The following is a 24,611-nucleotide window of genomic DNA, read 5'->3' on the forward strand; positions in this document are numbered from 1 at the left end:
TGTAGGTCAGCGAGCACAGGGGTGATAGGTGAACGGAATTTGGTACGAGTCAAGGCCTGGAAAGTTTTAGATGACTCGAGCTGGATCCTCCGGTCTCCCAGCCGTGTGTTTCTCAGCAGCGGGATTTGCTGGTGGCAGATTTTCCTGTCCCCGTTGCTGTCAATGGGAATTCCCATTGAAACCACTCCAGGCCGTACGTGGGGGTGCGCTGGCAGTGGGAACAGAAAATCCTACGGCAGTGAACGGCCAGAGAATTCGGGCCCTCAAGTTTATAGAGGGTAGGGTGCGGCAGACCTGGCAGGGGTGTTTTCAAATAGTTGAGTCTAGAGGTAGCAAAGGCATAAATGAAGGATTCAGCAGCATTTGAGCTGAGGCGGGGGAGAAGTTATGTGATGTTACCGAGTGGAAAAAGGTGGTCTTAGTGATGGTGCGGATATGAAGCTGGAAGCTCATCTCACAGTCAAGCACGATCAGAAGGTTGCTCACTAACTGGTGTCGCCTCAGACAGTTGCCAGGAACAAGGATGGAGTCAGTGGCCAGGGAATGGAGTCTGGGGTGACGACCTGAAAAAAATGGCTTCAAACTTCCCAATATTTAATTGGAAGAATTTTCTAATCATTCAGTACCGGGTGCTGGATAAGCAGTCTAATAATTTAGCAACAGCGGAGGAGTCAAGAGAGGTGGGAGGTGAGGTAGAACTGGACATTGTCCCACATGTGAAACTATCACTGCTTTCAGATGGTGTCGCTGAGGGGCACCCCCATAGATGAGTGGGGTCCAAGGATAGATCCTTGGGGCAATCCTAGAGGTAATGGTGTGGGAGCAGAAAAATAAACCATTGCAAATAATTCTCTGGTTCCGATTAGATAGGCAAGAATGGACAATAGCACAGAAGCCTTGGAGGTGGATGGTGAGGTCTAAGGTGTCAAAGACAGATTGAGACGGGCCAGGAGAGAAAGTTAACCATTGTCACACAGGATGTCATTTGTGATTTTGATAGGAGACATTTTGGTATGGGGGGGGGGGGGGGGGCAAACCTGATTGGCGGGATTCAAACATGGAGCTCTCAGAAAGGTACATGGATGGGGTGGTGACAACACCTTCAGGGAGCGATGGAAGGTTGCAGATAGGGAGGGCGATAGTTTGTAAGGATGGATGAGTCGTTATTCTGAGGAGGGAGGATATTTAAAGCGAGGGGTTCTGCCTGAGAGAAAGGCGACAGAGAGTGAGCTGCGGTTGGGGTAAGGCCTGGGTCATACCGCATCCCGGAGCCTCAATCCGCACACACTCAGGGCGGGGAGCGGCTGCGAGAGCCGAGTCTCCCGCTGCCAGTGACCGGCTGCGGGGCGGACAGAGCCGCGAACCCTCCCCCCTCCAGCCCCCCAGCCCACACTTACAGCGATCCGCTGTACAGCAGATCCCGCGGCTCGACTCGGTCTCTGCAACCTCTCCCTCTCTGATGGAAAGGCTTGGAGCGCCTGCTGCACTTTTCCTATCATCAATCAGCAAATTTTGCCCTTTGCTCGGGAATAATTCCACATCAGTGTCAGGGATCTGGGATCGTTCCCAAAGTCAGGGAAGTCACCTCAGGTTTGGGGTCAAGAGTTCATCGCGCGCGAGGCATTTCCCCGTGAAATTTATTTATCAAGTTCAATACTAAAAGAGAAGGAAATCTTTTTTGCCTTGACTGCATTCTCCAGCACATTCTGACAAAGTGCAGTCAGGCTTAATGCAAAAGATACATGTTCATAAACTGGACTCAACTACCCAACAAATGGGGAAAAGGTGCCCCCCGCCCCGCAGCTTGTGCCCAGATGTGTTGACAAGCATGAAACATGACTACAGATCAATTCATCTCATTTCAACCATGCATCTAATGCTGTAAATTATCAACAAGATTACAACAACAACGTGCATTGACATGGCGATTTTTTAACTGAATGACATGTTACCCAACAAAAATTGACACTGTGCCACATCAGGAGATGTGGTCCAAATGTTCTCCGCTTCTCTGGTCCTGAGGGCAGAACACCCCACCGCTCCCTGGTTTTCCAGCAGTATGGGGTGGCTTCAATGGGAAATCCCGCTGCCAGCAAACGGTGGGCCGCCTTCCGCCGTCAAGAAAACTACGGCTGGGAGGCAGGAGGATCCCGCCCCAGGTGACCACAAGCTCAGTCAACAAGGTTGAAGGAGTGTTCAAGGAGGAAAGAGAGGGGGGTGAGGTTTACAGACAAATTTCCAGAGTTTGGGCCTCGGCAGCTAAAAGCACAGCCACCAATAGTGGAGCAATTAAAATTGGGGATGCTCAAAATGCAGCAAGACCCGGACAACATTCAGGCTTGGGCTGATAAGTGACAAGTTACATTCAAGATACAAGTGTTTGGAAAGGATGTTTTGTGAGGGCCATGAAGAATCCAGCACGAGTTGCAGAATAGAAAGAAATAACATTTATTCACAATAACATATAGATATATATATCTATGTATATATATATCTACAGCTCTGATCCAGGCGAAAGCCTGTTGGGCCTCGGCTGAGTGGGCGGGCCTTGTCTGCATAGTTTGGGACCTACTGAGCGTAATACGAGAAGAACCCCAGGCAGAGTTTGAGGGCCTTAGAGCAGTGGGGGAGGGGAAGCTCCATGAGGGGACGCATGCAGTCGGGATTGGACCCCAGAACTCCGTTCTGGACCACATAGTCGAGGATGGCTAAGCAGTTTGTACGGAACACACACTTCTCCTTGTTATACGTGAGGTTGAGGAGAGTGGCGGTGCGGAGAAATTTAGCGAGGTTGGCGTTGTGGTCCTGCTGATCATGGCCGCAGATGGTCACATTGTCTAGGTTCGGAAACATGGCCCGCAAGCCGTACCAGTCGACCATTCGGTCCATCTCCCTTTGGAAGACCGAAACCCCATTGGTGACGCCGAAGGGGACCCTAAGGAAGTGATATAGCCGGCCGTCTGCCTCGAAGGCGGTGTATGGCCGGTCCAATTTACGGATGGGGAGCTGGTGGTAAGCGGATTTCAGGTCCACCATTGAGAAGACCCGGTACTGTGCAATCTGGTTAACCATGTCAGGTATGGGTGGGAGGGGGTACGTGTCGAGCTGCGTGTACCTGGTGATGGTCTGGCTGTAGTCCACGACCATTCGGTTTTTCTCCCCAGACTTAACCACTACCACTTGAGCTCTCCAGGGGCTGTTGCTGGCCTCGATGACTCCCTCCCGAAGCAACCGCTGGACCGCGGACCGGATGAAGGCCTTATCCTGGGTGCTGTACCGTCTGCTCCTGGTGGCGATGGGTTTGCAATCCGGAGTTAGATTGGCAAAGAGGGAAGGAGGATCGACCTTCAGGGTCGCGAGGCCGCACACAGTGAGGGGTGGTAAGGGTCTGCCGAATTTAAGGGTCAGGCTCTGGAGGTTGCACTGAAAATCCAGGCCAAGGATAAGTGCAGCGCAGAGGTTAGGGAGGACGTAGAGGCGAAAACCGTGGAACTCTACGCCTTGGACTATGAGCGTGACCGTGCAGTACCCCCGGATCGCTACGCGATGGGATCCGGAGGCCAGGGAGATACTTTGATTGGTAGGGTGTACCTTAAGGGAGCAGCGCCTTACTGTATTTGGATGTACAAAGCTCTCGGTGCTCCCGGAGTCCAGTAGGCAGGAGGTCACATGGCCGTTGACTTTCACGCTGGTGGATGCGTTGGTCAGAGTATGTGGTCGGGACTGATCGATTGCCATGGATGCGCGTCGTGGTTGATCATCGGATAGTGAGGCGGACGCTGAGTTGGGGTCCTGAAACATCGTTGGTCTCCATGTGCTTCGGGATGGACAAGATGGCGGCGCCCGGAGGTCCTGGGGATCACAAAATGGCGGCGCCCATGGAACGCACGTTGCGGGGGTGGAGCAAGATGGCGGCACCCATGAAACGCGTGTGTTGTGCGGGGGAGAAGATGGCGGCACCCATTGCTCGCACATGGCCTGGGGAGGAGAGAATGGTTAGCGGCGCCCATTGTCCGTGACCGGGGGGGGGGGGCGACTGCTGCCGCTGAGCGGGCCTGGCACACCGCTGCGTAGTGGCCCTTCTTCCTGCAGGCCTTACAAAGGGCAGCGCAGGCCGGGCAGCGGGGGGTGTCTTTGTTGGCCGCAAAAATAGCATCGGGGCCCCCTGGAGATCACTGGCTGGCACGTATTGGGTGGGTAGGGCCCCCGCTGGGGCGGCTGCCTGTGGGGCCCATGAAGCGTAGGAGGAGTGGGCCGCGCGGTTGGGGGCGTAGGACTGTACATTGTGCAGGGCGACTGTCATGGAAAGCGCTAGTGTTTTAGTCTCTGCGAGGTCGTGCGTGGCCCCTTCTAGGAGCCGCTGCCTGATAACATCAGACCCAATCCCAGTTTCAAAAGCGTCCCTTATAAGGAGATCTGAGTGCTCATTAGCTGTAATGTCCTGGCAGTCACAGTCCCGCACTCGTGGGATCAGGGCCCTCCAGAAGTCCTTGATTGACTCACCAGGTAGTTGAGTACACGTTGTGACCGCATGTCTGGCGAAGAGCGTGTTCGTCTTCTGCTCATAATTTTTTTTGAGTCGAGTCATAGCATCAAACGCTGATTGGGCGCATCCTGGATCAGCGGGAAGACTTTGGGGCTGAGTCTGGAGTACAAAATTTGAATCTTCTGAGCCTCTGGAACAGGGGTCAGCGCCGCGTTGATATACGCTTCAAAACAAGCTAGCCAGTGCTGAAAGTCCTTTCTGGTGACGCTTGCGTGTGGATCCAGCTGCAGTCAATCTGGTTTAATCCGGAGGTCCATCTTCTGAATCAGATACTAATAAATTGAGGCACGATCAATTTGGCTGGAGACAAAGTTGAATTCAAACTGAGGCTTTATTAGTATCAGTTGTGTGGCCTCCCACAGCAGCTGACGAAATGGCAGCGAGCTGGAGGCCATGCATATTTATAACCCGGCTCCTGGGCGGAGCTAGCATGCAGGGGCCCAGGTGAACCTGTAGTGCAGGTTCTACCGTACAACCCTTAATATAAGAACACAGTGGTTTACCACAATATACACACACACGCATACACACACACACACACACACACAACAGCAGCAGTAACTCCCTTGCTGCTCACTCCTCTAGCTGGTTCCATAGGCCAGCTCTATTTATGCAGGGACAGGCTAATGATTTCTCCGCGCCCTCATTGGGGAAGCTCATACTCCAAGGATTGTGGGATTTCCATTAGTCCCCAGCCAGAGGTTAGCAGTCAGGTTATAGCATCCCTCCCCCCACAAAGTCCAAGGAATCCACCGAAGACCCTGGCAAAGGAGGGCGTCGGACTCGTTTTGCCGCAGGCTGGACACCATTTGCACGAGGCGCTGGATCGGGCGCGATTAATGAAACGGAGAACAGTGCTTCTGTGATGAACGAAGTAACGGTTGTACATCCACGGCCCGTGGGCCCAAGGACTTCCCCTCTGAGGCGTCCTGTGTCTCCATCTCGAAGTCAGAGTCCACTGCCTCCGTCATCTCGGCGTCCCTATCTCCACACGGTTCTGCAACGACTGTGAAGGCTTTGCATGCAGCACCAGAGGAAGATTGTGAGGAATACTCTCCACTGTGTCTGGTCTCTGTGGCTGTAGAAGTGAGCTCTGGGGGCGGGGAATCTTTGGAACAAATGGTTTTCTGGACCGAACGTGGTCTACATGCTTGCGCTGGAGACGACCCTGGGCTTGCATCTGGTAAGAGATAGGGCCCGTTTAGTGAAAGGTAACGCCAGGGACCCACTGGGCACCACCAGCAAAATTTCGACTGAACACTGGGTCACCGGACGCAAACTGCCGAATCGGCCAATGCCGTTCTTGAGTGCGGTGTACGTCTCCGCCAATGTCCGGGAAAACCATACTAAGGCTTGTGCAAAGTCCCTGGCCCATTAGGAGTTCTGCGGGAGCTATCCCAGTCACCGCATGTGGAGTGGTCCTGTATGAAAACAAAAAACAAGCCAGTCTCGTGTCCATAGACCCAGAAGACTGCTTCTTTCCCGTTTGGATGTCTGCACTGCGCGCTCTGCCAACCCATTGGAAGCCGGGTGATATGGGGCAGTGCATATATGGCGTATGCCGTTCATCTTCATGAACCTCGCAAACTCCTCACTTGTGAACGGAGTGCCGTTGTCCGTGACCAGCACCTCGGGGAGGCCATGCATACTGAAAGACAAACGCATGTTCTCGATTGTTGTGCAGGACGTTGTGCCTACCATCTTATGCACCCCTAACCATTTAGACTGGGCATCGATTAATAGAAGGAACATGGATCCTTGAAAAGGGCCGGCAAAATCCGCATGCAAGCGCGCCCAAGGCCGCCCTGGCCATTCCCAGTGATGTAGGGGCGCGGGCGGCGGAAGCCTCTGATGCTCCTGGCAACTGGAGCAATTTTGGGCCAGCTTCTCAATGTCGATGTCAAGGCCTGGCCACCAGACATAACTCCAGGCCAACATTTTCACTTTGGTCACACCCGGATGCCCATTGTGCAAGTCCCTTAGTATCAGCTTCTGTCCTTTTTCCAGGACAATCACACGCGTCCCCCACAAGAGGATAATCCCGTCTTCCACGCTAAATTCTGACAGCTTGGAGGAAAATGCCCGCAACTCGCCCGGGAGCTGTCTATGTTTCCCACCATACAGGACTATGTGTTGAACCTTTTACAGGACTGGCTCCATCTGGGTCCACTCACAGATCTGTGATGCTGTGACAGGCAAGGATTCCATAAAATCTAGGGTTGCAACCACCTCACCGGTCGTGGGGGTCGGTCGATAAAGGCAATCGGCTCAGTGCGTCGGCATTCGCTATCTGTGTCCCTGGTTTATGCTCCAGAGAATACCCGTACGCAGCAAGCAACAAAGCTCAGCGCTGGATCCATGCAGAAGCAATGGGCGGTATTGGTTTATCCTCTCGAAATGTCCCAGCAGAGGCTTATGATCAGTCACGATAGTGAAATGGCGGCCATACACATATTGGTGGAAGCGTTTCATCGCAAAGACCACTGCCAGGCCCTCCTTCTCGATCTGAACGTACTTCTTTTCCATTGCAGTCAATGTGCGGGAGGCGAAAGCTATCGGCCGCTCGGCCCCGTTCTCCATCTTGTGGGACAGGACGGCCCCAATACCATACGGGGATGCATCACACGTGACGAGCAAAAACTTTCCAGGATCATAGTGGGTTAGTAACCCAGACAACGACAATTGTTGTTTTACCCGCCGGAAAGCGGTTTCTTGCGGCTGACCCCAAACCCAGGTGTGATTCTTCTTCAGCAGAACGTGCAATGGGACTAGTGTAGTTGCCAGGTTGGGGAGGAACTTCCCGTAATAGTTCACGAGGCCGAGAAAAGAACAAAGATGCGAAGAGTCAGTCGGGGCGGGAGCCTGTTAAATTGCACGCACCTTCTCTGCGACGGGGTGCAAACCTTCGCGGTCCACCTGATAACCCAGGTATACTACTTCCTTCGCCTGAAAGACACACTTTGTGCGACTTAAACGGACTCCAGCCTCTGAAAAGCGTCTAAGGACAGCCTCCAAAGTTCCTGCTTCGACGTTCCTGTAATCAAAACGTCATCTAAGTAGACAGCGACACGCTGTAAACTTCTCAAGATGCTCTCATTAACACGTTGAAAGATAGCGCAGGCAGAGGATACCCCAAAGGGCAACCGTGTATATTCATACAGGCCCCAGTGTGTATTAATAGTTACATATGGCCAGGAGGCAGGATCCAGCTCCAACTGTAGGTAGGTGTGACTCATATCTAATTTCTTAAACGAGAGTCCACCTGCAAGCTTCGAGTAGAGATCTTCTATGCGAGGCATTGGATACCGGTCGAGCCGGGAAGCCGTATTCACTGTAAGTTTATAGTCGCCGCACAAGCGAACTGTGGCATCTGGCTTCACTACAGGTACAATTGGTGCTGCCCAGTCAGCGAAACGGACGGGCCTGATAATACCCAAGGACTCCAAACGAATGAGCTCCCCTTCTACCTTCTCGAGCAAGGCGTAAGGCACCGGGCTCGCCCGGAATTAGCGCGGCGTGGCTCCTGGTTCGACTTTGATACGGGCTACGGCCCCTTTTATTTTCCCCAAACCAGACTGCAATACATCTGGGTACTGTCCTAGTACCTCCGTCAACCCTCCAGAACCTGTATGGAGGATGTGCTGCCACTGCAGCCGCAAATGGCGCAACCAGTTCCGACCCAACAGGCTGGGCCCCTGGCCGCGCACCACGATAAGTGGAAAACGCCCCTGCTGGCATCCATAAACAACAGGGGTCGTCATAGTTCCTGCAATGTCCAATGGTTCCCCCGTGTAGATGGCTAACCTGGCCTGTGTGACGGTTAATGTAAGGGTCTGTATACCCTGCATGATGCAGTTCAATGTCCTCAAGGCGATCACGGAGACCGCTGTGCCAGTGTCCAACTCCATCTCAAGCGGGTGACCATTTACCCGTACTGTCACCTTAATGAGGGCCATATGGGGAGCTGCCACACAATGCAGCTGCAGGCAGTCGTCCTCCGTCTCCATATCCTCGGAAATAGTCGCCGCAGGTTCATCCAAATGGAATGTACCGCCCCTGGGCTGGCCCCAGTTTCTGCCTCTGGCGCCTCCAGGACAAGCGTCCGCGACGGGGTCGGCGCCCACAAGTCCGACACTGACATGGCTCCTCATCCATTGGTTCTGGAGAAGGCTCCCTTCGGGGATGAACGTCCGGAGGCCACTGGTGTCGATCCGGACGCCGCCCCACCCAAAGTACGGCAGGGGTGCGGGGAGACGCTTTTGGACGGAAGGGTGCCCCAAGGCGTGCACCTCCATTCCCTGTAGCTCCTGCACTCTCCGTTCTGCGCTCTCTCGGGACAATACTATTTGAATGGCCTGTTGAAAAGTCAATGTTGGCTCAGCTAACAACTTTCTCTGGGTGGCCGCATTGTTAATACCGCAAACCAAACGGTCGCGTAACATTTCTGACAAGGTCTCACCATAGTCACAGTACTCCGCAATCCTGCGCAGCCTGGATAGAAACTCTACAAGGGATTCTCTTGGGGTCCTTTCAGCGGTATTAAACTGGTAACGCTGGACTATCGTGGAAGTGGTTGGGTTAAAATGTTGCCCCACTACGGTCACAAGTTCATCAAACGTCTTGGTGTCCGGCGTAGCTGGGTACGTAAGGCTCCTAATCACCCCAAACGTATGCGGCTCATTTTCGGTGATGTTGTTTGCCTGGAAATAGTAACGCATCCGTTGTGCGTACTGGTTCCAACTTTCCAGCGCAGCATCAAAGACATCCAAACGTCCGTACAGAGGCATGGTGTAATAAAAAACAACTTCCAACCTGTATCCAACAAAAGTCCAGGGAGGTGGTTTCAGCTGTGTAGACAGCTACTCACTTTATCCCTTGTCGCCAGTTTTGTGAGGGCCACGAAGAATCCAGCACGAGTTGTAGAATAGAAAGAAATAACATTTATTCACAATAACATATATATATACAACGGCAGCAGTAACTCCCTTGCTGCTCACTCCTCTCTTGCTGGTTCTATACTAGCCAGCTTTATTTATGCAGGGACCTGCTAATGATTTCTCCGCCCCCCCTCATTGGGGAAGCTCATATTCCCTAAGGATTGTGGGATTGCCATTAGTCCCCAGCCAGTGGTAAGCAGGCAGGTTATAAAAAGATGCAAGTGGAACTCACTGTTGTGGGGTTCAGGGTAAGGTATGGATTCAGGGGGAGATGGTGGAGTAGTGGTATAGTACTTGACGAGTACTCCAGAGGCCCTGCTAACTAGAACAATCTAGCCTTAGTGTTAATCTCAGGAACCCTTATTCTGGATTCCCCACCAGAGAAAATATTTTCTCACTATTTACCCTGTCAAGCTCTATAGCAGTCATACCGACTCAAAACTTTAACAGCTTCTCACTTCACAAATGCTGCCAGACCTGCTGAGTTTATCCAGCATTTTCTGTTTTTATTTCTATCGAAACCTTTAATCATCTTAAAAACCTCAATTACGTTATCACTAAATTGTCTGCAATTGAGGAAATGCAAGTCGAGACGGCACGGCCTGTTCTCATGCTGGTGAATTTGTGCTTCATCAAGGACAAAATATCCTTTTATTTATTCTTTCAGGGGGTGTGGGCATCACTGACAAGGCCAGCATTTGTGCCCATCCCTAATTGTTGTAGAACTGAGTGGCTTCCTCTTTAAGCATCAACCACATTGCTGTAAGTCTGGAGTCACGTGTACGCCAGATCCATATATTTTTTATAGAATTTGACCGGGAAACCGTCCGGCCCCGGTGCCTTCCCCGCCTGCATGCTTCCTATCCATTTGATCAGCTCCTCCAGCCCAATCGGGGCCCCCAATCCCGCCACCAGTCCCTCTTCCACCTTTGGAAACCTCAATTGGTCCAGGAAGGGGCCCATCCCTCCCTCCTCCCGTGGGGGCGCGGATCGGTACAATTCCTCGTAAAAGTCCCTGAAGACCCCATTGATGCCAACCCCAGTCCGCACCACACTCCCTCCCCTGTCCTTAACTCCCCGATCTCCCTAGCCACGTCCCGCTTCCGAAGCTGATGGGCCAGCATCCGGCTTGCCTTTTCCCCATACTCGTAGATCACTCCCTGGGCCTTCCTCCACTGCACCTCCGCCTTCCTGGTGGTCACCAGGTCGAATTCGGCCTGGAGGCTGCGCCTCTTCCTCAACAATCCTTCCTCAGGCTCCTCCACATACCTCCTGTCTACCCTCACCATCTCCCCCACCAGCCTCTCCCTCTCCCCCCAGCTCACTCCGCTCCTTGTGGGCCGTAATGGAGATCAGCTCTCCCCTCACCACTGCCTTCCATACCATCCCCACTCGGACCTCCCCGTTGTCGTTGGTCTCCAAGTACCTCTCTATGCTTCCTCGGACCCCCTCGCTCACCTCCTCGTCCGCCAACAGCCCCACCTCCAAGCGCCACAGCGGCCGCTGGTCCCTCTCCTCCCCCATCTCTAAGTCCACCCAATGCGGGTCGTGGTCCGAAATGGCTATTGCCGAATACTCAGTATCCTCTACTCTCACTATCAGCGCCATACTCAAAATGAAAAAGTCGATTCGGGAATAAGCCTTATGGACATGTGAGAAGAATGAAAATTCCCTAGCCCCCGGCCTTGCAAATCTCCAAGGGTCCACCCCTCCCATCTGGTCCATAAACCCCCTCAGCACTCTAGCCGCCACCGGCTTCCTACCCGCCTAGACCTGGAGCGATCCAGTGACGGATCCAGCACCATGTTAAAGTCTCCCCCCATTATCAGGCCCCCCACTTCCAAGTCTGGGATCCGACCCAACATACGCCGCATAAAACCCACATCGTCCCAGTTCAGGGCATACACATTGACCAGTACCACCCTCTCTCCCTGCAACTTACCACTTACCATTATGTACCTACCGCCATTATCTGCCACAATGCTCAACGCCTCGAATGACACTTTCTTTACCACCAAGATGGCCACCCCTCGATTTTTGGCATCCAGCCCCGAGTGAAACACCTGACCTACCCACCCTTTCCTCAGTCTTACCTGGTCTGCCACCTTCAGGTGTGTCTCCTGGAGCATAACCACATCTGCCTTGAGCCCCTTCAGGTGCGCGAACACGCGGGCCCACTTAACCGGCCCATTCAGTCCCCTTACATTCCAGGTTATCAGCCAGATCAGGGGGCTACCCGCCCCCCCTCCCCCACCGACTAGACATGACCCCTCCTCGGCCAGCCACGCTCCCGCACCCCGGAACCCACACCCGGCCCGTTCCCCACAGCGGCATACCCCATCTCGACCCCCCCTACTCGCTCCAGATCCTCCTTGACCTTAGCAGCAACTTGATTCCTTCTTCGGGTCCACCACCACCTTTTTTGTCGCCCCGCTCCTAGTTGAAGTCATATACTGACAGGGAGCTGTTGTAGACTCCTTCCCACACCGGGAAACGTCGAAAAAGTGCCGTTGGGGGCCCTGAAAGAGCCCAAAAGTCCGTTTTTGTGGGAGCCGCCGAATTTGCGACTTTCATAGAATTTACAGTGCAGAAGGAGGCCATTCGGCCCATCGAGTCTGCACCGGCTCTTGGAAAGAGCACCCTACCCAAGGTCAACACCTCCACCCTATCCCCATAACCCAGTAACCCCACCCAACACTAAGGGCAATTTTGGACACTAAGGGCAATTTAGCATTGCCAATCCACCTAACCTGCATATCTTTGGACTGTGGGAGGAAACCGGAGCACCCGGAGGAAACCCACGCACACACGGGGAGGATGTGCAGACCGGATCCGCACAGACAGTGACCCAAGCCGGAATCGAACCTGGGACCCTGGAGCTGTGAAGCAATTGTGCTATCCACAATGCTACCGTGCTGCCCGACTTAGCTCCGCATAGCCGCAACCGGAAGTCAGATTTCCTTCCCTAAAGGACATAGTGAACCAGATGAGTTTTAATGATAATCGCTGATAGTTTCATGGTCACCATTACTGAGATTAGCTTTATATTCCATATTTTATTAATTGTATTGAAATTCCACAAGGTGCCTTAATTCACCTGGGTCTCTTGATTATTAAGCCAGTGACATTATCACTACACCATCATCTCCCCCCCCCCCCCACTTCCTTGCTGAAGAGATGGCAAAATTGATGGGGATCCCGACCAATGTTCCCTCTGAACTGTGTAGCTGTGTGGCCGTGAGACAATCCAACCTTTTGTGCGCAGGTTGTGCACAAGGCAGCCTCTTTAAGTTACCGTGTGTATGTGGTTGTGGAGACTATCTTGAAGGGGTCGGCCACTGAAACAAGTCGCTCCTGCACTCCAAAGGGAAATTAGAGGAAGCATTGATCCCTCGATAGATAATCAAGGGCTAAGGTTAAATGGGTCTATTTACAACCATTGTCAAACAGGATGAAGCTATGTCTGTCCCAATGATTAAAAGAGTGGCACATCAGAAAAATAAAATGGGCAACAGTGTTGACAAACATCAACGTCGAACAACAATTGGGAAACATTCAAAAATTCTTCAACAGGATGCAAGGAAAAATATAGGGCGGGATTCTCCGTGAACCGGCAGGGCGGGCAACTCCGGCGCGAAGGAGTGGCATGAACCACTCCGGCGTTGGGCCGCCCCGAAGGTGCAGAATCCTCCCCACCTGCAGGGGCTAGGCCAGCACCGGAGTGGTTTGCGCCATGTCAGCCGGCGCAGAAGGGGCTTGGCACCACGCCAACCGGTGCCTAAGGGCCTCCGCCGGCCGGCACGGGTTTGCGCATGCGCAGGAGCGTCAGCATGTGCTGGCGTCATCCCAGCGCATGTGCAGGGGGGGTTCATCTCCGTGCCGGCCATCGCGGACTGTTACAGCAGCTGGCGCGGAGGAATAGAGTGCCCCCACAGCACAGGCCCGCCCACGGATCGGTGGGCTCCGATCGCGGGTCAGGCCACCATGGGGGCACCCCCCGGGGCCAGATCCCCCTACGCCCCCACGAGGACCCCGGAGGCCGCCTGCTGAGCCAGGTCCCGCCGGTAAGTACCTGTTGTAATTGACGCCGGCGGGACCGGCCTAAAACGGGCGGCCACTCGGCCCATCACGGGCCGGAGAATCGCCGGGGGAGTCAGAGAATCCTGCCCATATTCCACAAAAAGTAAAGAACAAACTAAAAACTAGTGACAATCCATGGATGAATGAAGGTTTAAAGGAGCAATTGAAGGTTAGGAAAGAGGCAAACATTAAATACATGAACAGCAGAGGAGCACATTTATTTACTTAGCAAACACAAATCCATAAAACCACATGACTGCCTCCACATTTACAATGTTTAAGGTGATTGGTCCACCGTTTAGTCAGTAGTAATGCTTGGTAATGTTCAGCATTGTCTGTGTCTTTCCACAAGTACATAAGGGGTTTGTACTGGGGCCCCACTGTTGCAGGTTAGCTGCACACTGGCCCTGGCCTGTCCTTAACCTGTTTAGCAAGGACCAATCTCGCCCTGGTAGATGCGGTTTATCACAAGGAACTTGTTAGTGACTTCTCGTGTTTCCCATTCCTTGACCCAAAGAATGGTAGATCTTGCTCAGGGGGAGTGCATGATAAGACTAGAATACAAAGAGATTAGGTGAGAAACCAAAAGAATTATGAAGGCAAAGAGGAAATATGAAATTAAATGATCAAAAAACCTGAAACAAAATAGCAACATATTTTACAGGTTCATAAATGTTTTAAAAAGCTGTGATAGAATTAGGACCATTAAGGGACAGGCAGGATAATACCGGAGGTAATGACAGAGAGAGGCAGAAATATTAAATAATTATTTCACTTTGGTGTCTAACAAGGTGATAGAACAGGAAAATGTGACATTGAATGATGAGATTGGCAATAAGATGAAACTATTAAAAATTAAAAATGGATGTATTGAGTAAACCTAAAGAAGATAAAGACCCTGGTCCAGTGGCATTACATCCACATATTTTAAAATAACACTACTCATATTTAATGACTCATTAGAAAAGGATGTGGGAACGAGGATTGGTGAATAGTTAATGCAATCCTACATATACAAGAAGGGGGCAGAATATGTCCGGGAATTGTCAATCAGTCATCTTACCATTGATGCTAGAATGAATAATGATTCCTTGTAAAAGGAGAGGATAGAAGAACATCTAGAAACAAAAAAAGAAAATAATGACTAGTCAGCGTGGATTTCAAAGGGGAAAATTGTTCTTGATCAAACTTTTGAATTTTTTGAGGAGGTGGAGGTCTTGTGTCGCAATGATGGTTTCCTTACCTCTGGGGTCAAGTCCTACTCGGCCATAGAAGATGCATTCATAATGTGGCCGAACAGTTTGATTATCAGCCTGTAAATCCTGTAAATATGGCTGATGGTAGGCGGTACGATTGGGAGAAATTCTTGGTCAGCCACACTGCAGAAGGCAACAGCAAACCACTGCTGTACTTCGCCAAACATATTATGGACCAATTCAATTGAAGTCCATGGCTGCCAACGCCCTCTTAGGATGGTACCTGAAGAAAGGGGAATAGAGAGGTTGACAGTGGTAATACAGTAGATATCATTATATTGATTTTCAAAAGGCCTCTGAAAAGGTGCTGCAAAGTAGATTCATGAATAAATTCAGAGAATGTGGAGTTAGTGTGCAACTGGCAGAATGAATTGCTAGCTAGCTTCAATACAGAATGTGGAGATGCGGGCTATGGACTGGACACAGTAAGAAATCTTGCAACAGCAGATTAAAGTCCATCAGGTGAATGATGAAGGAGCAGCGCTCCGAAAGCTAGTGATTTGAAACAAACCTGTTGAACTTTAACCTGGTGTTGTAAGACTTCTTTCAATACAGAAAGCAGAGAGGGAAGTGACTGAATGTGGCATCAAGGAGTCCTAGCAAAACTGAAGTCAGTGGGAATCAGGGGGAAAACCTTCCGCTGGTTGGAGTCAGCACAAAGGAAGATGATAATGGTTGTTGGAGGTCAATCATATCAACTCCAGGACATCACTGCAGGGGTTCCTCAGGGTAGTGTCCTAGGCCAAACCATCTTCAGCTGCTTCATCAATGACCTTTCCTCCATCATAAGTTCAGACGTGGGATGTTTGCAGATGACTGCACAATGTCCAGCACCATTTCACAGTTCCTCAGATACTGAAGCAGCCCATGTCCAAATGCAGCAAGACCTGGACAATATTCAGACTTGGACTGACAATTGGCAAGTAACATTCGCATCCCACAAGTGCCAGGCAATTACCTTCTCCAACAAGAGAGAATCTAACCATAGCCCCTTGACATTCAATGGCATTGCTGAATTTTCCACTATCAATATCCTGAAATTACCATTGACCAGAAACTGAACTGAATTAGCCATATAAATACTGTGGTTACAACAGCAAGTCAGGCAGTACAAATCCTGTGATGAGTAACTCACCTCCTGGCTCCCCAAAGCCTGTCCACTATCTATAAGGCACAAGTCAGGAATGTAATCGAATACTCTACATTTGCTTGGATGAGTGCACCTCCAACAACTCTCAAGAAGCTCAATACCATCCAAGATAAAGCAGCCCACTTGTTTGGCATGCCACCCACAAACTATCACTCCGTCCACCACCAATGAACAGTAACAGCAGTGTGTATCATCTACAAGATGCGCTGTAGGAACTCACCAAGGCTCCTTATTTTTATTTTAAAAAAATATTTGTATTCAATATTTTCACATTTGTACACAGTAAAAATCAGAAGAACATCTCATCAACTCAGCAAACCAACCCCAACTCTCCAACCCCCCTCACGCCAGCACCCGTTCATGTCCCACCTTCCCCATTTTAATGTCCCTTACCCCCCCCCAATCTCACCCTCCCCTTTTCTGAACCCTCAATCCCCTTAAAGAAATCGATCAACAGTTTCCACCTCTGGGTGAACCCCTCCACCGACCCCCGCAGAACGAACTTGACCTTCTCCAACCTCAGGAAACCTGCAGGATGCTCACAGACCCCGCTTTCGGCGGCTCCAAGTCCCGCAACCCCAACAAGATCTGTCTCCGGGCTAACAGGTAGCCAAAGCCCCCCCCCCCCCCCACCACCCGCTCTGCCCCGGGCTCCTGGATCTTCCAAATATCGCCACATCCGGACTCGGAACCACCCCACCCCCAGCACTTTAGACATCACGTCCGCAAACCCCTGCCAGAATCCCCTTAGTTTCAGACACATCCAGAACATGTGGACGTGATTCGCTGGTCCCCTCGCACACTGCCCACACCTATCCTCTACCCCCGCAAAGAACCAACTCATCCTCGCCACCATCATGTGAGCCCTGTGCACCACCTTAAACTTGATGAGGCGTAACCTTGCATGCGACGAGGACCCGTTTACCCTCCGCAGGGCCTCAGCCCACATCTCGGCCCCACCTCCACTCCCAGCTCCTCCTGCCATTTACACTAAATGTCCTCCACTGGGGTGCCCTCCCACCATCAATTCCTTATAAATATCCAACATCCTCCCCTCCCCTATTTCTTCCTTCGACAACAACCTGTCCTGAAACCCCAAGGGTGGCACCTCTCTCCTCACAAAATCCCGGACCTACAGGTACCTAAAGCCATTTCTCCTGGGCAACTCATACACTTCCTCCAAATCCTCCAGCTCCACAAACTTGCCACCTATAAACAAGCCCCTCTACCCGCCCCCAAATCGACCCCTCCTCCACAGCCCACTTTCGCACCATCGCAATGTTCGCCGCCCAATAATAATTTATTGTATTCGGCAACGCCAGCACCCCCGCCCCCCCTCTCCTTGCCCCTGTTCCAAAAAAGCCTGCCGCACCCGTGTGGACTCTCCCGCCCAGACAAACTTGGAGATCAACCCATTGACCTTCCTAAAGAACGACTTAGGGACAAAGATAGGAAGGTTCTGAAACACAAACAGAAACCTGGCAGCACCGTCATTTTCACTGTCCGCACCCATGTAGCCAGCGGAAACATATCCCACCTCTTAAAATCCACATTCATCCCCTCCACCAGTCAGACCAAGCTCAGTTTGTGCAGCTGGGCCCAGCTCCTCGCCACCTCGATCCCCTAGTACTTGAAACCCATTCCCAACAACCTAAACCTAAACTCCCCCAATCTCCTTCCCTGCCCTCTGGCATTAATTGGGAACACCTCGCTCTATCCCATGTTCCGTTTATTACTTGAAAACTGGCAAAATTTCCCCAAATCTCCATAATCCCCCTATGCTTCCCACCGGGTCCAAAATATATAGTAACAGGTCGTCTACATAGAGCCAGACCCTATTTTCGGCACCCTTCGTTCGACCCCCCCCCCCCAATCCCTTGATGCTTCAGCACCAGTGCCAACGGCTCTATCGCCAAAGCAAAAAGTAAAGGGAGCGTGGGCACCCCTGCCTGGTCTCCCGATCTCACCCAAAATATCCCAAATTCACGTGGTTCGTCCGCCACTGGCGTCTGGTACAGCAACTGTAACCAATTCACAAACGCCTTCCCAAACCCGAACCATCTCAATACCTCCAACATGTACGCCCACTCCATCTGATCAAAAGCCTTCTCCGCGTTCGTTGTCACCCCCTCCTGCCCCTCTGAGAGCATTATAATTACATTGAGTAGCCTCGGCACATCCGCCAACAACCAACTTCCCTTCACAAAACCCATTTGATCCTCCCCTATCACCCCCAGCACGCAGTCTTCAATCCATAAGGCCAGTACCTTTGTCAATATTTTGGTGTCCACATTCAATAGCGATATCGGGTTATATGACCTGCACTGCTCCGGATCCTTATCATTCTCTAAGGTCAGGAAAATGGAATCCTGTGACAATGTAGAGGGGAGATCCCCCTTCTCCCTTGCTTCATTGTATGCCCTCACCAGCCATGGCCCCAGTAGCCCCCCAAACCTTTTATAAATCTCTACCGGGAACCTGTCTGGTCCCAGGGCCTTCCCTGCCTGCATCGCCCCCATGAGCTCCATCACCTCTCACACCACAGTCGTGACCCCCAGACCCTGAACCAGCCCCCCTCCACCTTGAAAAACTGCAACCCAACCAGGAATCTCCACATCACCTCCCCCCGGCAGGGGGGGGGGGGCTTCAACTCGTAGTCTCCTATAAAAGGCCTCAAATACCCCGTTCACCCCCTCTGAGTCCATCACCACCTTACCCGTCGTGTCCTTCACTCTGCCAATTTCCCTCACCGCTGCCTGCTTCCTCAGCTGAAGGGCCAACACCTTGCTCTCCTTCTCCCCAACCTCTGGCCTTCCACCACTCTCCTACCACCTTCCCCATAGGGATTACCCAAAACTCCATCTGGAGCCTGTGCCACTCCTTTATCAAGCCCACCTCCAGCATCATCAAATACCTCCTATCCACCTTAAGGGTAGCACGGTAGCACAGTGGGTAGCACTGTTGCTTCACGGCTCCAGGGTCACAGGTTCATTTCCAGTTTGGGTCACTGTCTGTGTGGAGTCTGCACGCTCTCCCCGTGTCTGCGTGGGTTTCCTCCGGGTGCTCCGGTTTCCCCCCTTAGGTCCCAAAAGACGTGCTGTTAGGTGAATTGGACATTCTGAATTCTTCCTCCGTGTACCCGAACAGGCGCCGGAATGTGGCGACAAGGGACTTTTCACAGTAACCTCATTGCAGTGTTAATGTAAGCCTACTTGTGACAATATAGATTATTTATTTATTTATTTAAAATCTCATCCACCAACCTTGCCCTCTCCTCACGCTGCATCCTCTCCCTGTGTTCCCGGACTGAGGTAAACTCCCCTCTGACTAAAGCCTTAAGTGCCTCCCACAGTGTGGCGCTGTGACCTCCCCCATGTCATTCAACTCCACATAACCCCAAATGGCCGCCCGCACCTGTTCGCACACCTTCTCATCTGCCAACAGCCCCACATCTAACTTCCATTGCAGTCATTCCTCCCACCCGAACCATCTGCAAATCCACCCAATGCGGCGTGTAGTCAGAAATCACAATCGCCGAGTACACTGGATCGGCCCCCCACACCAGCAACGCGTCATCCACCAGTCAATCCGGGAGCACACCCAGTGCACATGGGAGAAGTATGAAAACTCCTTTGTCCTTGACCTCCCAAACTTCCATGGGTCCACACACAATGGGCATGAGGTGAGTTGGGCCAGTATGGGGTAGTTACTAACAGGATTGTAACAAATTCCAGGAGCCAGAATGGGCAAATAGTCAGCAAAGAAAGTTTAACACAGGTTAACGTGAGGCGTAACACTTTGTTAGGAAGAATAAGGAGATCATTTATTACTTAAGAGGTGACTGTTTAAGGGCAGCATGGTGGTGCAGTGGTTAGCACTGCTGCCTCATGGCACCGAGGTTCCAGATTCGATCCTGGCTCTGGGTCACTGTCTGTGTGGAGTTTGCACATTCTCCCCGTGCCTGCGTGGGTTTCGCCCCCACAACCCAAAAGATGTGCAGGGTAGGTAGATTGGCCATGCTAAATTGCCCCTTAATTGGAAAAAATGAACTGGGCCCTCTAAATTGTCTTAAGAAAAAAGAGGTGACTGTTAAGGGGGGGGTAGAGGAAGAAAAGAATCTTGGAGTACAAATATACCAGTCACTAAAAGTTATGCCACTGTCTAAAAAGACCATAAAGAAATGCAGACTAAGCACTCAACTTCATTTCTTGAGGGAAAGAATCGAAAAGTAGGGAAGGTATGCGAAACCTACATCAAACCCTGATTAGACTGCGCTTAGAGCCCATTGTGTGCAATTCTGGTCAGAGAGAAGATTTACTAAGATGATACCAGAAATGTGTAGGTTTATATATCAGAAAAGGATTGACGGGCTGGGTCTCTTTGGAAAGAAGGCGACGGAGGGATGACATGATAGATAGCTGTGAAATTCTGGAAGGTTTTGACAGAGTGGATACAGAGGGAATGTTTCCTCTCGTGGGGAGGAGCAGAGCCAGAGGCTGTCAGTGTAAGATAGTCAAAAATTCAGAAGAAAATTCTTTACTCAGTGGGGTGAGATTGTGGAACTCATTACCACAGAGAATGGTTGAAGTGAATAGTATAGATGTATTTAAGGGGAAGCTAAACAAGTACCTGAGGGAGAAAGGAAATTATGATGGTGGATTTAGATGAGAAAAGATGGGAGGAGGCTCAAGTGGAACATAAAAACCATTGTGCGCTTATTGGGCCAAATTACTTCTTTCTGTGCTGTCTTTCTTTTTATCAGTTCATGGGTTGTCAGCTTCACTGGATAGGCCAGCATCTACTGCCCATCCCTAATTGCCCTTGAGAAGATGTTGGTGAGCTTCCTTGAACTGCTGCAGTCTATGTGGTGTAGATACATCCACAGTGCTGTTAGGGAGGGTGTTTCAGGATTTTCACCCATCGACAGTGAAGGAAGGGCAATCTATTTCCATGTCACGGAAATGGAGGGGGCTTGGAGGGGAACTTCAAGGGGGGTGATCCCAGGTACCTGCTGCCCTTGTCCTTCTAGATGGTAGTGGTCGTGGGGTTGGAATATGCTGTTGAAGGAAAGTTGATGAGTTGCATAGAAAATAGGAGCAGGAGTAGGCCATTCGGCCCTTTAAGCCTGCTCCACCATTCCTTATGATCATGGCTGATCATGAAACTCAATAGCCTGATCCTGCCTCCCCCATATCCTTTGATATTTGCCCACCCACTCTTCTTGTGCAAATCGCTCTGAAGCGTCTTTGCATCCTCCTCAAAACTCACCCACCCACCCAGCATGGAGTCATCTGCAAATATGGAGATATTACATTTAGTTCCCTCACCTAAATCACTAATACATATTGTGAATAGCTGGGGCCCTAGCACCGATCCCTGAGATACTCCATTAGTCACTGCCTGCCATTCGGAAAAGACCCGTGTATTCCTACTCTTCCTCTTGTTTCCTGTCTGCCAAACAGTTTTCTATCCATCTCAAGACACTACCCCAATCCCACACACTTTACATTTACATGCCAATCTCTTACGTGGGACTTTGTCGAAAGCCTTCTGAAATCCATGCTGACTCTGTCCGATTCCACCATTGTTTTTCAAGTGCTCTGCTATAAAATCTTTTATAATGGACTAGCATTTTCCCACTTCCAGCGTTAGGTTGTGTGGTCTATAATTATCTGTTTTCTCTCTACCTCCCTTTTTAAATAGTGGGGTTACATTAGCTACCCTCCAATCTGTAGGAACTGTTCCAGAGTCTACAGAGTCTTGAAAGATGAACACCAATACATCTACTATTTCCAGGACCACTTCCTTAAGTACTCTGAGATGTAGATTATCAGGCCCTGGGGGTTTATGGGCCTTCAACCCCATCAGTTTCCTTAACAACATTTCTCTACTAATACTGATTTCCTTCTGTTCCTGAGTCTCACTAAACCCTGTGTTAGAATCATAGAATCATAGCATTTACAGTGCAGAAGGAGGCCATTCAGGCTATCGGGTCTGCACCGGCCCTTGGAAAGAGCACCCTACCTAAGACCACACCTCCACCCTATCCCCGTAACCCAGTAACCACACCTAACCTTTTTGGATACTAAGGGCAATGTAGCATGGCCAATCCACCTAACCTGCACATCTTTGGACTGTGGGAAGAAACCGAAGCACCCGGAGGAAACCCACGCAGACACGGGGAGACTGTGCAGATTCCGCACAGACAGTGACCCAAGCCGGGAATCGAACTTGGAACCTTGGAGTTGTGAAGCAACAGTGCTAACCACTGTGCTACCGTGTCCCCAACATTTTTTGGCATGTTATTTGTGTCCTCCTTTGTGAAGACAGAACCTAAGCATGGCCAGCCATTTCTTTGTCCCCCATTATAAATTGCTCTGTTTCTGACTGTAAGGGCATGTAAAATTAAAGTGCATGGGATTGGGAATATTGTATTGAAATGGATAGAAAACTGGTTGGCAGACAGGAAACAAAGTCGGAATAAACTTGTCTTTTTCGAATGGCAGACAGTGACTAATGGAGTACCTCAGGGATCGGTGCTAGGACCTCAGCTATTCACAATTTATATTAGTGATTTAGATGAGGGATCTAAATGTAATAACTCCATATTTGCAGATGACTCAAAGCTGGGTGTTTTGAGGAGGATGCAAAGATGCTTACCTATAGAAACTTTTCGAGTCCGTTTTTATGTTCCCTGCAAAGTTACTCGAATATTCTTTATCCAGCAATGCAACTCCACCGCCTTTTCCTTTTTGTCTGTCCTTCCTAAATACTGAATACCCTGGATATTCAATTCCCACCCTGGTCACCCTGGAGGCATGTCTTTGTAATTCCCACAATATCATACCATTTACATCTGCGCGATTAATTCATCCACTTTGTTATGAATGATCTGATATTAAGGCACAAAGTCTTAAGGTTTCTCTTTTTAATATTCCTTGTCACATTCCCACTATTTCTCACTGTGGCCTTGTTTGATTCTGGTCCTTAATTTCTCTGCCTAGCACTTTTCTTATTCCTCTTTCTGTCTTTTGTTCTTGTCTTTGATTCCCCCGTCTCTGACTCCTTGCATAGGCTCCCATCCCAATGCTACTGTAGTTCAAATCCTCCCCAACAATATTAGCAAATACCCTTCCCTGGACATCAGTCCTGGTCCTGCCCATCCTACCCATCCAGTTTGTACTGGTTCCACCTCCCCCAGAACTGGTCCCAATGTCTCAGAAATCTAAAACCCTCCCCCTCACACCATCTCTTCCGTCACGTGTCCATCCACTATATTCTGTTATTTCTACTCTGACTAGCACGTGGCACTGGTTGTAATCCTGAGATCACTACCTTTGAGGTCCTACTTCTCAACCTATTTCCTAACTCCCTATATTCTGCTTTTAGGACCTCATCCCTTTTTTTAACCTATGTCATTTGTACCAATGTGTACCATGACCACTGACTGTTCACCCTGCCCCTCCAGAATGTCCTGTAACCATTTTGTGACATCCTTGACCCTAGCACCAGGGAGGCAACATACCATCCTGGAGTCTCATTTGTGGCGACAGAAATGCCTAGCTATTCCCCCTATAACTATTGCATTCCAACACTTTTTACTTCTCCCTTGTGCTGCAGGGTCAACTGTGGTGTAACAAATTTGGGTGTTGCTGCTTCTCCAAAAGAGGCATTTGTCCCAACAGTATCCAAAACGGTATATCTGTTTTGTAGGGGAATGGCCACATGAGATTCCTGCACTGCCTGCCTAGTCCTCGTGCTCTGACTCATGATCACCCATTCCCTTCCTCCCTGTGGAGTCTCTGTCTGCGATGTGCTATCTCTATATATGCGATCCACGATACTCTCCACTTCACGGACGCGCCGCACTATCTCCAGCCACAGACCCAGCTCCAGGTTCCATTGTGGAGGAAGTGAATGTTTGTGGTTAGAGTGCCAATCAAGTGGGTTCCTTTCTCCTGAATGGTGTTGAGTTCCTTGAGTATTGTTGGAGCTGCATTCATCCAGGCAAGTGAAGACTATTCCATCACACTCCTGACTTGTTCCTTGTAGATGGTGGACAGGCTTTTGGGAGTCAGGAGATGAGTTAGGATTCCTAGTCTTTGACTTGCTCTGGTAAGTGCAGTATTTATATGGCGAGCCCAGTTCAGTTTCTGGTTAATGGTTACCCCCAGGATGTTGAAAGTGAGGGTTTCAGCAAGGGTCTAAGTTCATACTTTGCTTCTGTCTTCACAAAGGAAGACATGAATAATGTACTGGAAGTTCTGAGAAACAGAAATTTTAATGAGGAGTTGAAGGAAATTTGTATTAGTAGAGAAATAGCTTTGGGGAAATTAATGGGATTGAAGGCAATACATCTCCAGGGCCTGATAATATTCATCCCAGACTACTTAAGGAAGTGGCCCTAGAAATAGTAGATCCAATGGTGGTCATTTTCCAAAATTCTTTGGTCTCTGGAATGGTTCCTACAGATTGGAGGGTAGCTAATATAACTCCGCTATTCAAAAAGGGAGGTAGAGAGAAAATAGGGAACTATAGACCAGTGAGCCTAACATCGGTGGTAGGGAAGTTCCTAGGATCCCTTATCAAGGATTTCATAGCACAGCATTTGGAAAATGTGGTATAATCAGAAAAAGTCAGCG

General features: G+C 50.4%; 2 protein-coding genes across 5 annotated transcripts in view; one reads left to right on the forward strand and one right to left on the reverse strand.

Annotated features, from left to right (window-relative positions):
* tspan11 (tetraspanin 11) overlaps positions 1–1,593 on the reverse strand; it is a 211,796-nt gene extending 210,203 nt beyond the window's left edge. For 2 of the 4 annotated variants that reach the window (XM_072483972.1, XM_072483971.1), the window contains exon 1: positions 1,398–1,593. The gene's annotated coding sequence lies outside the window, so the exon portion shown is untranslated. The remainder of the gene's footprint in view (positions 1–1,397) is intronic. The other 2 variants (XM_072483974.1, XM_072483973.1) reach the window with 1 other exon arrangement.
* Positions 1,594–13,410: 11,817 nt separating this feature from the next.
* LOC140396358 (protein arginine N-methyltransferase 8-like) overlaps positions 13,411–24,611 on the forward strand; it is a 108,656-nt gene continuing 97,455 nt past the window's right edge. Inside the window, exon 1 of the mRNA XM_072484915.1 lies at positions 13,411–13,547. The gene's annotated coding sequence lies outside the window, so the exon portion shown is untranslated. The remainder of the gene's footprint in view (positions 13,548–24,611) is intronic.

The sequence above is a fragment of the Scyliorhinus torazame genome, chromosome 19 (genome assembly GCF_047496885.1).
Source record: "Scyliorhinus torazame isolate Kashiwa2021f chromosome 19, sScyTor2.1, whole genome shotgun sequence".
Lineage (NCBI taxonomy): Eukaryota > Metazoa > Chordata > Chondrichthyes > Carcharhiniformes > Scyliorhinidae > Scyliorhinus > Scyliorhinus torazame.